This window comes from Xiphophorus maculatus, chromosome 5 (genome assembly GCF_002775205.1).
Source record: "Xiphophorus maculatus strain JP 163 A chromosome 5, X_maculatus-5.0-male, whole genome shotgun sequence".
NCBI lineage: Eukaryota > Metazoa > Chordata > Actinopteri > Cyprinodontiformes > Poeciliidae > Xiphophorus > Xiphophorus maculatus.
The window spans coordinates 1-12885 of NC_036447.1; the positions used below are offsets into that span (position 1 = coordinate 1).

At 40.1% G+C, this 12885-nt stretch overlaps 1 long non-coding RNA gene across 2 annotated transcripts; it reads right to left on the reverse strand.

The window, feature by feature from the left end:
- Positions 1-9530: 9530 nt before the first annotated feature.
- On the reverse strand, positions 9531-12881 carry LOC111608606. Of its 2 annotated transcripts, XR_002752762.1 has the most exons (4): positions 12734-12881; positions 11242-11305; positions 9847-10014; positions 9531-9736 (listed from the first exon to the last, which is right to left on the reverse strand). It is a non-coding gene; the product is annotated as an uncharacterized LOC111608606 (long non-coding RNA). The 2 variants fall into 2 exon arrangements; XR_002752761.1 differs by having other exon boundaries at positions 11242-12881.
- Between the last annotated feature and the right edge of the window lie 4 nt (positions 12882-12885).

Sequence of the window (12885 nt, forward strand, 5' to 3'; positions counted from 1 at the left end):
ACGGGAAACACACTCCCAGCTCGATACCACCTTCCTGGCCAAACCTCAAAATGAATGGGAGTCTATGGCAGCTATAGGAAGGGAAGGGCCCAGGGACACCAAACTCGGTGGAGACCTGGACGGGGTCGTGACATGTTTACACACCAACTTTGGTTAGCTTGGGACTTACACTTTGGAAGTTATGGAGCTCGGGTCGTTTTTCTTTTGAATGGGTGTCAATGGCAGCTATGTGAAGGGAAGGGGCTACGGCCACCAAACTTTAATAGAATGTGGGTCCCTCCCATGGGTACCTGTGGGCCCAATATGGTCCCCCTCACTCTTATACTTTTTCACTTACAGAGCTCGGGTCGTCCACTTTTCTGGTTTTCATCCTATATCCTAACCCAAACCCAAAATTCTTGTAACCCAAACCCAAGTTTCTTCACTTACCTTAACCTCACCCAAGGTTCTTCACTTACCCTAACCAAACCCAAGATTCTTCACTTAACCTAACCTCACCCAAGGTTCTTCCCTTAACCTAACCTCACCAAAGGTTCTTCCCTTAACCTAACCAAGCCCAAAATTCTTCCCTTAACCTAACCAAACCCAAGATTCTTCACTTAACCTAACCTCACAGGGGTCAGAACGTCGCCCAAAATCCTCTCCCAGGACCACTCTCCAGGCACTCAGGACACTCCAAAACGCACTCTGGTAAGGTTCCCACAAGTACCCAAAAACACAACACTTAGAGCAATTTTTACCCTTTTTGCAAACTCCACCAACCGTGGCAAATGACATGTCTGCGGACTCAGGGGGATCGGCTGAGCACGGAAAACACAATCCCAGCTCGATCCGACGCTCCTAGCAAAAATTCAAAATCAATGGGAGTCTATGGCAGCTATGTCATAGGAAGGGGCCACAGCCACCAAACTCGGTGGAGACCTGGAGGGGGTCGACACATGTATACACACCACGTTTGGTCACATGTCATCCTATGGTTCGGAAGTTATGGAGCTTGATCACTTTTTTTTTTGTATGGGTGTCTATGGCAGCTATGTCAACGGAAGGACCCACAACCACCAAACTTACAGGCTACGTGGACATGTTCCCGAGGACTCTGGAGGCCAAGTATGGGCCCACTACCTCAAATACTTTTGGAGTTATTGAGCTTGATCACACTCATTTTCTGGTTTTCATCCTATATCCTAACCCTAACCCCTAACCCTTACCCTAACCCTAACCCTAACCCTAACCCTAACCCTAACTCCAACAAGCATGACATATCATAGCTTTTCTGACTCGGGGGGACCGGCTGAGCACGGGAAACACACTCCCAGCTCGATACCACCTTCCTGGCCAAACCTCAAAATGAATGGGAGTCTATGGCAGCTATAGGAAGGGAAGGGCCCAGGGACACCAAACTCGGTGGAGACCTGGACGGGGTCGTGACATGTTTACACACCAACTTTGGTTAGCTTGGGACTTACACTTTGGAAGTTATGGAGCTCGGGTCGTTTTTCTTTTGAATGGGTGTCAATGGCAGCTATGTGAAGGGAAGGGGCTACGGCCACCAAACTTTAATAGAATGTGGGTCCCTCCCATGGGTACCTGTGGGCCCAATATGGTCCCCCTCACTCTTATACTTTTTCACTTACAGAGCTCGGGTCGTCCACTTTTCTGGTTTTCATCCTATATCCTAACCCAAACCCAAAATTCTTGTAACCCAAACCCAAGTTTCTTCACTTACCTTAACCTCACCCAAGGTTCTTCACTTACCCTAACCAAACCCAAGATTCTTCACTTAACCTAACCTCACCCAAGGTTCTTCCCTTAACCTAACCTCACCAAAGGTTCTTCCCTTAACCTAACCAAGCCCAAAATTCTTCCCTTAACCTAACCAAACCCAAGATTCTTCACTTAACCTAACCTCACAGGGGTCAGAACGTCGCCCAAAATCCTCTCCCAGGACCACTCTCCAGGCACTCAGGACACTCCAAAACGCACTCTGGTAAGGTTCCCACAAGTACCCAAAAACACAACACTTAGAGCAATTTTTACCCTTTTTGCAAACTCCACCAACCGTGGCAAATGACATGTCTGCGGACTCAGGGGGATCGGCTGAGCACGGAAAACACAATCCCAGCTCGATCCGACGCTCCTAGCAAAAATTCAAAATCAATGGGAGTCTATGGCAGCTATGTCATAGGAAGGGGCCACAGCCACCAAACTCGGTGGAGACCTGGAGGGGGTCGACACATGTATACACACCACGTTTGGTCACATGTCATCCTATGGTTCGGAAGTTATGGAGCTTGATCACTTTTTTTTTTGTATGGGTGTCTATGGCAGCTATGTCAACGGAAGGACCCACAACCACCAAACTTACAGGCTACGTGGACATGTTCCCGAGGACTCTGGAGGCCAAGTATGGGCCCACTACCTCAAATACTTTTGGAGTTATTGAGCTTGATCACACTCATTTTCTGGTTTTCATCCTATATCCTAAGTTTAAACCCTAAGTTTAAACCCTAAGTTTAAACCCTAAGTTTAAACCCTAAGTTTAAACCCTAAGTTTAAACCCTAAGTTTAAACCCTAAGTTTAAACCCTAAGTTTAAACCCTAAGTTTAAACCCTAAGTTTAAACCCTAAGTTTAAACCCTAAGTTTAAACCCTAAGTTTAAACCCTAAGTTTAAACCCTAAGTTTAAACCCTAAGTTTAAACCCTAAGTTTAAACCCTAAGTTTAAACCCTAAGTTTAAACCCTAAGTTTAAACCCTAAGTTTAAACCCTAAGTTTAAACCCTAAGTTTAACCCTAAGTTTAAACCCTAAGTTTAAACCCTAAGTTTAAACCCTAAGTTTAAACCCTAAGTTTAAACCCTAAGTTTAAACCCTAAGTTTAAACCCTAAGTTTAAACCCTAAGTTTAAACCCTAAGTTTAAACCCTAAGTTTAAACCCTAAGTTTAAACCCTAAGTTTAAACCCTAAGTTTAAACCCTAAGTTTAAACCCTAAGTTTAAACCCTAAGTTTAAACCCTAAGTTTAAACCCTAAGTTTAAACCCTAAGTTTAAACCCTAAGTTTAAACCCTAAGTTTAAACCCTAAGTTTAAACCCTAAGTTTAAACCCTAAGTTTAAACCCTAAGTTTAAACCCTAAGTTTAAACCCTAAGTTTAAACCCTAAGTTTAAACCCTAAGTTTAAACCCTAAGTTTAAACCCTAAGTTTAAACCCTAAGTTTAAACCCTAAGTTTAAACCCTAAGTTTAAACCCTAAGTTTAAACCCTAAGTTTAAACCCTAAGTTTAAACCCTAAGTTTAAACCCTAAGTTTAAACCCTAAGTTTAAACCCTAAGTTTAAACCCTAAGTTTAAACCCTAAGTTTAAACCCTAAGTTTAAACCCTAAGTTTAAACCCTAAGTTTAAACCCTAAGTTTAAACCCTAAGTTTAAACCCTAAGTTTAAACCCTAAGTTTAAACCCTAAGTTTAAACCCTAAGTTTAAACCCTAAGTTTAAACCCTAAGTTTAAACCCTAAGTTTAAACCCTAAGTTTAAACCCTAAGTTTAAACCCTAAGTTTAAACCCTAAGTTTAAACCCTAAGTTTAAACCCTAAGTTTAAACCCTAAGTTTAAACCCTAAGTTTAAACCCTAAGTTTAAACCCTAAGTTAGGTTTTGCACAGCAGTACTATTCCTTAAAAAATAGTAAAATACATTCCTTTTTTCTGCATTGAAGGGTTTAAATGTGTACACAGGTAAAACTACAAGATATTAACTTTAAGAAAAGTTGTATGAACCTATACTCCAATTGTCTTACAACCATTAGCTCACATTTTAATTTAAGGTGCCATGTACAAATATATTAGGAAAATAACCTCCTATCACCTGGCATCCACATGAGGTCATTTTACTGCCACATGCTAGTTGTAGACCAGAAAACATTACAGGGGACAGCCAAAATGGATGATTACAGAACCCAAAGTTCCCATGGAAGCATCTGATCCAAACGGTATTCTGGTAAAAAAAAAAAAAGAAAGTAGTGGCACAGGGTTAGCGTGCCACTACTTGCATAATTACCTAACCCTGGAACAAGACACCTCACAAAGACAAACTGAAATAACTGACCATCTCACAGCCCCGTATTGTCCATATCTCTCTCTCCATATATATATATATAACTCCAAGATGGGTGTAATTGACCTTATGAGTTGCTACCAAAGAAGTGGCAAACAATGGAAATTGAGAGTAGTAATTAAGGATCTTGCTATAGCCAACAGCTGGCTGTTGTACTGCAAAGAGCAATGTGTGACACACAAAGAAGAGCATCATGCTTTTCTGCATGGAAGCCACCAAAATGGTCTTGTTTAGCTTGCTAACTGACTTTTCAGAGTGGGATTTGAGCCAGGGATTTTACTGCAATGGAAAAGGGGCACAGTTAAGGCATTGCTCCATGTCTCAGTCCATGAAAGGGCTCATAACCATATGCCAAAGGCAGCAAACTTGAAGAATGCAATGTGGTGCTGAGTAAAACCACATCAGAAAAAATTTGAGTGCTGTTTTTTTTGCAAGGTGCTCTGCTTACAGGCAGATTGCAATTGTTACAAAGCTGTTTACACATAAGTGTAAGCATGATCCCATAAGGGGAAAATTGTTTGAAGTAGATTAAACTAAATGTTTGAAATTAACTGTTTAGAACAGCAACAATGCAATTTAATTTGAGGGATTTTACTTTTTAGGGAGATGTGTCCCATACTCATTAGCAGTACATTGAATGGGCCACATTATGGAAACAGTCACAACTACTGTGTAGCACTTTGTTTTGGAACTCAGAAATAATGCTAAAGAAAGAGTTTTGGATTTCATCAATAAATTGTTCATGTTTTTACATTTAAAATGAATGTCCTCATATGTGGACATAATTTGTTTCAGCAACTAAATCATGTAAAAAGAATTTTATATTTGGGCTGATTGGGACCTAATGATTGCAAAAATCAAAGAGGATTTAATAATAGATGCAATGCAAGAGCTCAGGTTTTAGGAGGTTAAAGCTGTTTAGCAGACCTTTAAGCTGAAGATTTCTTAACATTCATTCCTTTTGCAGTTAGAAGCAGTGGAGCTGTAGAATTGAAGAATGAATACCAGTTGGTGTGTATGTTGCTGTGTGTGAGGCTATTCCTCATAGAAGACTGGACTGCATTTAAGACTCCCGAGTCCTAGAGTCACCTTTCCCACGTGCTGTTCCTATAGGCGGAACCTGGGAAGGCTGATACGTACCGGGCCCCTGATTTCAAAAACACGCTATCCGTTAACACCGCAAGGTGGAACTAGCATGCCCAGGAAGCAGAAGAGTTCTCCGTTGATTCTCTGGTCTGCGTTGAATGCTGGCAGTCTGCAAATACACTGACTCACCTTAGATATGCTGTGCAGAGTGAATTGCACACCAGTAGATCTCCACCAGATTGTTGCAGGCCCCCATGCTGTAGTGCCCCAAGAAGGAAAAGCAAAATCAGCCATAGCAAGGTCTCACTAATCAGCCATCATCCCAAGGAAGGAGAACCTGGTTAAGCCACAGCAAGCTGCTGCCTTCCAGGTCTCCACACACACTTCATGGGATTCAAACCATCATCCCTGAAATAAGAGCAAAGAGCGATTCTAGTGCCATCATACACCGCAAGACCTCTAGAAAGCTCAGTATATATGGTTCAAAAATGCATGACCACATTAAAAAGTGATGAAACTTACCCAAAGCTCCCAGCAGGAAAGTTTTCTATGATCAAGCAGGCAGCAGTTCAACAATTCACACCTGATTCTGACTCATGGTGCCGATTTTCTAGATGTTTAAAAGCTCATTCTAATTCATCTAGTTAAACAGAGGAGCTCATGCTGATCGCAACAGTATATGGTTTCTTAGAGTCTGCAGCACAAACAGAAAAACTAGAAGCTACAATCTGAAACCTCATCATGCAATGCATTCTGGGAAATGCATTTTAAAGTCCATTTCTGACTTCTGAATGGCGTTAGCAAACATTTCTGGCACCTAGCAGAAGCTCAGAGATGAGATTTGAATCTGTGACTTATGTCTTAAAAACAGAGTTTGAAGACAAATCAAATCAAATAAAACATGGTTAAAAGAGTAGACGCTTAAAAACAAAGTCCAGTATTTAGAGCAGCAACTCCTTCATCCAACAGAGGCTCAGAGATGGCATTTTAAAAGTGTGATTTATTTACACAACAAAGCTCAAAATAAATAAAAATGAAATAAAATAAAATTTGGTGAAGTTGAAGTAAGAGGCCACTGTGGTTAGGGTTAAATCCCAGCTTGATAGGACTTTTCTAGCCATACTGACTAGGCAGATAATTGAATGGGAGTCTTTGGTAGCTATATGACAGAAGTAGGCTCGGACCACCAAACGTGGTAGGCACCTGCAGAGGGTTGGAGAGAGCATACACACCAAGTTTGGTGAAAACAACTTCGAATTTTGGAGTTGTTTTAAGTGAGCAATTCTTCAAATGAATGGAGGTCAATGGCAGCTATGTTAAAGGAATGAGCCACACCCACCAAACTTGGAGGGTATGTGAGGCCCCTTCCACATATTCTCTGTGCCAAGATTGTCTCCCCTACCACTTTTAGTTTATTTTGTTTGCTCAAATGTGCAAGTGGGTTTCATCCTATATCCTCCACTAGATGGCAACATAGGACTGTCATTGAAAATGGAGCTCTGCAAACAAGCCCAACCCAGATCAAAACCTAATCAAATGAAACAAACTGACAAATATTCATAATTTAAAAAAAAACACATTTATTTTATAACAAATTACAAATTTGATTATATCACAACACTGCATGAAATAAAGAAAACAAGATATTAATGTATATATGTTCTATCATGTTATTGGAATACACTGTAAGGCCAATCAAGGCCCATCTAGTTGTAGAAATATTTTTCTTTTTTGTATTCATGTATTTGTTTATATTTTCAAAGTGCATCATGTTGTTTTATGGTGCTATGCATGGGGCGACCAGCAGGGGGAGTGCCACTCTGAACCCTCAAACCCTTTCACTCACCCCTCCGCCCTCTCTCTCCTCCAGGATGCGCCTGGCATGCGGTTGAGCAACAGATGAACTAAAACTGTTCTGACCAAGGGGAGTAAAATAAGGATTTATTTTTAAAATGTCTTTATTGTTCCAGATGTAATAGCTGTGGGGAAAGAAATTACACTTGCAAATCAATGATCAAGAAAGAAGCATCTGTTTATGAAAACTGGATTATTTTGAGGGCATTTTATTAACATTATAATTGCAAAATGAAATAAAATTAAGGCCTGCTAATTTAGAAAAACACAGTTTGTGTCAAGAAGTGGAGGTGAAGATGGTGAGGATAAAGCAGAGGAGCCAGGTGGTTAAATGGTAATGATGGTTTAATGATAAAAAAATGACAAAAATCCAGGCAGCACAGAAGAGAAAAAGCTAGGAGCTAGTCTCTGGTAGCAACTGGTAAACAGTAATACAGAGATGAGACAACTAGACAGTTTAGACAAGGACCTGAACAGAGAACAAGAAACACAGCTGGGATCAATCAAGGGTCGACAGAACAACAGAGAAACTCAACTGACACAGAATCCTAAATAAACACGCAGAAAAACTCAAATCCTTACAGTTTGATATGAAGTTTAAGAGTGAAAATGAATTGTTTTAACCAATTTCTTTTAAATGTGTTATTTAAGGTGTCAAGGTCTAAAAAGCCGAGTCCACCTTTTTCATAAGAATACATAACTAGTGATTTTTTAAATATATTTTTGTTTTTCCAAATGATATTAAATAGCATCCTGTCAATATCTTTGGAGACCTTTGTGTTCAATCCAGAGATAAAGCAGCATAAGACGTGAAAGTCGCTCCGCATGGTTAACAGAATTTGAACTCTCAACCTTAAATCTATCTGCTGCCACTGGTTCAGGTTTTTTCTGGGTTTTGTCAATAATGGAACTAAAGTTAAGTATATCTGGAATCTGTTTTTTATAAGTCCTAATAGATTCTTTTACAGGTATGCTACAAATAGCAGAAATGTAACAATATTTAAGAGCAAGTAGTTCACATTTTTTATATTTAGGAAAAGTCCAGATGCAGCAGGGAAAATGTTAATCACATGAACCGATAAAGATATTTGAGAAGAGCTTTTTTAGAAATAACGTATCATCAGTCAACTGGCTGATGATAATTTCTCTATTGAATCGTTTCTTTATCTCTCATGGCTCCCAGTGAAAGAGGCGCGCTCACTCTGTTCTGTATCCAAGTAGATTATCAAACTACGTGAATGTTATGAACCTCTCCCTATAAAACTGTAAGCTGGGTTCTGCTCCAGGCTCTTTCCTGACTGCGATCAGTGAGCAGAGACTTTCAACACTGTTGAGCCTTCAAATAAATGCAAATTAAGAATATATTTTTTCTATGGTTCTTGAAACAGTTTCCCTCACTCTCTGTTAAAGGAAAACTTCCACAACACCTGTTTACCCCTTGATTTCTCCCAGCTGTGTCTTGTTTCCCCTGATTACCTCCTTGTGTGTTTAATCCCACCTGTGTGTCTCATGTTTACCAGTTGCTACCAGTTTTGAGCTCCTAACCTTCTGCTCATCTGTGCTGTCTGGTGTTTTGGGTTATTTGTGTGTATTCATCATTAAAACTTCACTTCTCTCATTTCAACCTGGGTCCACTGTGTCTGCCTCACCATTCAACTAATACTGTTTCATGAAATTGATGTTATTGGAAATATGTCTGTTCTTCATGAAGCCAGATTGAGTCTCATCAATTATGTAGTCCAAAACAGATTTTATCCTTTTAACAAATATTAGTGCAAATATTTTGTAATCATTATTTAATAAGCACACTGGGCGACAGTATTAGGGTTATGAGATGTTGGGTTAGAGTAGAGGGAGGGATTCATTGTCTACACATTGATGGAGGAGCAAACTGTTTGGAAAATGTTTATAGCATTCAGAGGTCAGACCGTTCGTACCAGGAAACTTATTCTGAGGTTTTCCATAGCAAAAATGATTTCCTGTAATGGTGTTGGCCTGTCACAAGATTCCTTTAAGTCAGTGTAAATTTTTTCAGTTTTGCAAGAGATCCCATAAATGGACAAGTAAAATGTTCATTGTATTTTGGTTCATATAATTTAGTTTAAACTTCTAAACAATATTTGGCTATTTTTGGAGGGTTATCAGTGATGTCTCCATCAATGTTTAGCTTTTGAGGATGCATCTGTCTGTGAGGCCAATCAGAGCCTCTGAAGATTTAAAGTTTGATTTTTAAATATTTGAAAATTCTGATGTTTCTTTATATATGACCTGTAATTAGTTCTTGAACACTCACAGCAAATTGCCAGAAGAAGGTATATTTATACTGAAATGTCACGACGGTTTTGCTGTTTTTCATACGTAGACACCAGGTTAATATGGCCTGATGTCGCAAACAAGTTTAAAGACAACAAGGGGGAACCAGTGAGTCAGAACACAGGGAGACAGAGACCAGTTAGATTTAAACCATTTTTATTCCCAGCAGACACCAAAGGAATAAAAAGTTCTGTTCTCTTTAGCTAGAATCTGTAAAATAGTTAAAAAAAATGTCCTCAGTCCAAAGTAAACTTGGTCTCCAGTTGGAATCAGGGCAGCCAGAACCCGGAGGAGGAACCCTTTGGTTCACCTCCACCACATCTGGAACCTGCTGCGGTCCACTCCGTGTGCCTCGCTCGCCGCTGTGCTGCAGCCCTGCAGATACAAACAACTGCTGGCCAGAACCGCTGCACATAAACAGCCGATCTCTTTTGCGACCCTCCCATCGCGGCTGACCCACAGACTCAGTGGAAACCGGAACTCACAGATGAGGGCAGAGTTCCTCCTCTGTCCCGCTGTCAATCCAACATGTTGTTTTCCACTGATGGCTGTTTCTGCTGCGGAGACGATCCAAGCCACCCGATCAGTCTGCCTTCCTTCACCTGATGATCGCAGGCTTCTCCGTTCTGCCACACCTGGCTGCTGTCTTCTCCCTAACAATATAGCATGCAGTGACAAAATCAATACAAAAATTATGCACGGTAGATTAAATTATTTTAAAAAGTCACACTGTGGGCGTGCCATGGTGGCGTGGTGGTTAGCATGACCCATATTTTTTGGAGGCCTTGAGTCCTCGCCGCGGCCGTCGCGGGTTCGACTCCCAGACCCGACGATATTTGCCGCATGTCTTCCCCCCTCTCTTTCCCTGTTTCCTGTCAGCCTGCTGTCATATAAGGGACAATAGAGCCACAAAAGACCCCCTGGAGGGGTAAAAAAATAAATTAAAAAAACAAAGTCACACTTTAAAAATAAAAGCAAGTTTCCAGTGTGACACTTTTTAAAAATGTTTTATTGGCTTTAGTTGCCTTTATTTGATAGTGAATTAACAGGAAAGTGGGTAAAGAGAGAAGGAGAAAGAAATGAATGAATTAATTCCAAATTAATTTCCCAGGACCTAAATTATTTTGATAAAGAATTTAAATTTATTAAAACCATACCTAACCTAAACATAGAAGAGATAAAAGCACTAAAAAATAAATGATGAATAACAACATTGTGATAAAACCTGCTGATAAAGGCAGCTCCATAGTCATTATGGACAGGGAGCAATATCTGTGGGAGGGATACAAATAATTACATAATGCAACATGTAACGGATACACTATTTAAAGTAAATTAAGAATTTTCTAAATTAAGTATGACATAGATTGTTTATGGGTGTTTGTCTGTTTTGATTAGTATTTTTGTTGTTTTGTTTTGTTTGATGGTATTTGCACTTTGTAATGTTTTGGGGTTTTTTTTTGTTGTACCTCTTGGGCTGCCGTAATTAATGAGAGCAGGCCCTTTAAAGGCAGGTAGAATCTCATGTCAATCAACGACTTGAACTGTCAAGCTGAGTAGCGTGCAGAAATCAAGTGTTCCCCAGTGAAAGCAGCGAGGTACGTTTTGTTGATTGTATTGTAAGTTTATGTTTGTATTTTAATATTTGTATATGTTTTAGTTTTCACGGTGACTGTGGTGACGAATCATCCGAAGAAAAATAAAAACGCTAAATTCACCCGTCGAGACTGGCTGGATAAATTCAACTGCTGGGGAGCTGCTACACAACATATTAGAAAAAATTAGACTCCCCAATTTATACCGATACGGCCCCCCTGGTTACCAAAATTCTAGACAATTTACATAAAAAGAAATTTATTAATGCTAAACAAAAATCTTACCTGCGTGGCTCTTCTGAGCCCAGAGCCAGGAGGTTTTATCTGCTCCCTAAAATCCACAAGGAGCCTGAAAAATGGAGCAAACCGCATGAAATCCCTCCCGGCAGGCCCATTGTCTCCGACTGCGGCAGTGAGACCTACTACACAGCAGAGTTTATCGATCATTATTTATATCCTCTTTCAATTAGACACCAAAGTTACATTAAAGACACCTACGATTTTGTAGAAAAAATTAAATTAATCTCTCTACCTCAGGACTCTATTTTATTTACAATTGACATCGACAGTTTGTACACCAATATTGACATAGATGAAGGAATTAGTTGTATTAAAAACATATTTCTCAAATACCCAGATTCGAGGAGGCCAGATCGTGAGCTCATTCAACTATTGGAAATTAACTTAAAAAGAAATGACTTTGTTTTTGATGGCCAATTTTTCCTCCAAATTAAGGGCACAGCCATGGGCAAAAGATTTGCACCGGCATATGCAAATATTTTCATGGCTGAGTGGGAGGCTGGTGCTCTCAGTACATGCAGGAAGGCACCTCTGCATTACTACAGGTACCTAGATGACATCTGGGGGGTCTGGACCCATTCTGAAGCTGAATTCCAGGAATTCCTCCAGCACTTGAATACACATAACCCATCTATTACTGTAAAGTCCACTACCAGCGTTAAAGCGGTCGATTTTCTGGACACCACCACATACAAGGGACAAGATTTTGACACAACACATAAATTGGACATTAAAGTTTTCTTTAAACCCACAGACACACATGCTCTGCTATTCAAGACTAGTTACCATCCAAGGCACACTTATGCGGGCCTAGTCAAATCACAACTCCTCAGATTTCACAGGATTTGTACACAGAAAACAGACTTTGAGGAGGCAACTAGAACGCTGTTTTCTGCTCTTTGTAAGAGAGGATATTCCCGATCTTTCCTGAGAGCAGGCAGGAAAAACTTCCTTGAGTCCAGACCCCCCGATTCATCCCCTAGGATCCCTCTGATCACAACATTCTCCTCAGCAGGACAATTTGTGTACAACATCAAACAGAATTTTACTAAATTCCAATCGGACACTGCTTTGCTTCCAAATTATAAAATAATTGCGGCCTTTAAATACAAAAGGAGACAATCGGGGGAAACAAGGAAGAAACACACAGAAAAAACCAAATCCTCACAGATAACAGGTTTTGGCAGTTTGGCTTTAGATCTTAACGACTCAAACAGCCAGTAGACATTCAGGAAGCCGCTCCAGATTTCTTCAAGGCCTTCGTTAACGTGCTGAGACTTTTCTGAGAAGATGCCAGGCATCCTTTCTTCAGATTGGAGCCCACCACCCTGGTAACTCTCCTGTACTCACTCTAGTCACTCATTTTTGATTTTAAAAGATTTCCTGATTCATGCCTGAGTGAAACTTATAAACTGATTTTCAGAATTACAATCCATAAATGTTTTAAGAATTATTTAACAAATTACTTGAAGTGTACCTGATTTAACTTGCTCTTGCTAACGGTGACTGGGTGAACCCTGCTGGATGACATTCATTTGGCTAACCACTCCAACTCTAAGCCTCATGTAAATCTGACGACATTTTCTGTTTTCACATTAAAGCTACCTCGTACAATAAATTGAATCCTCA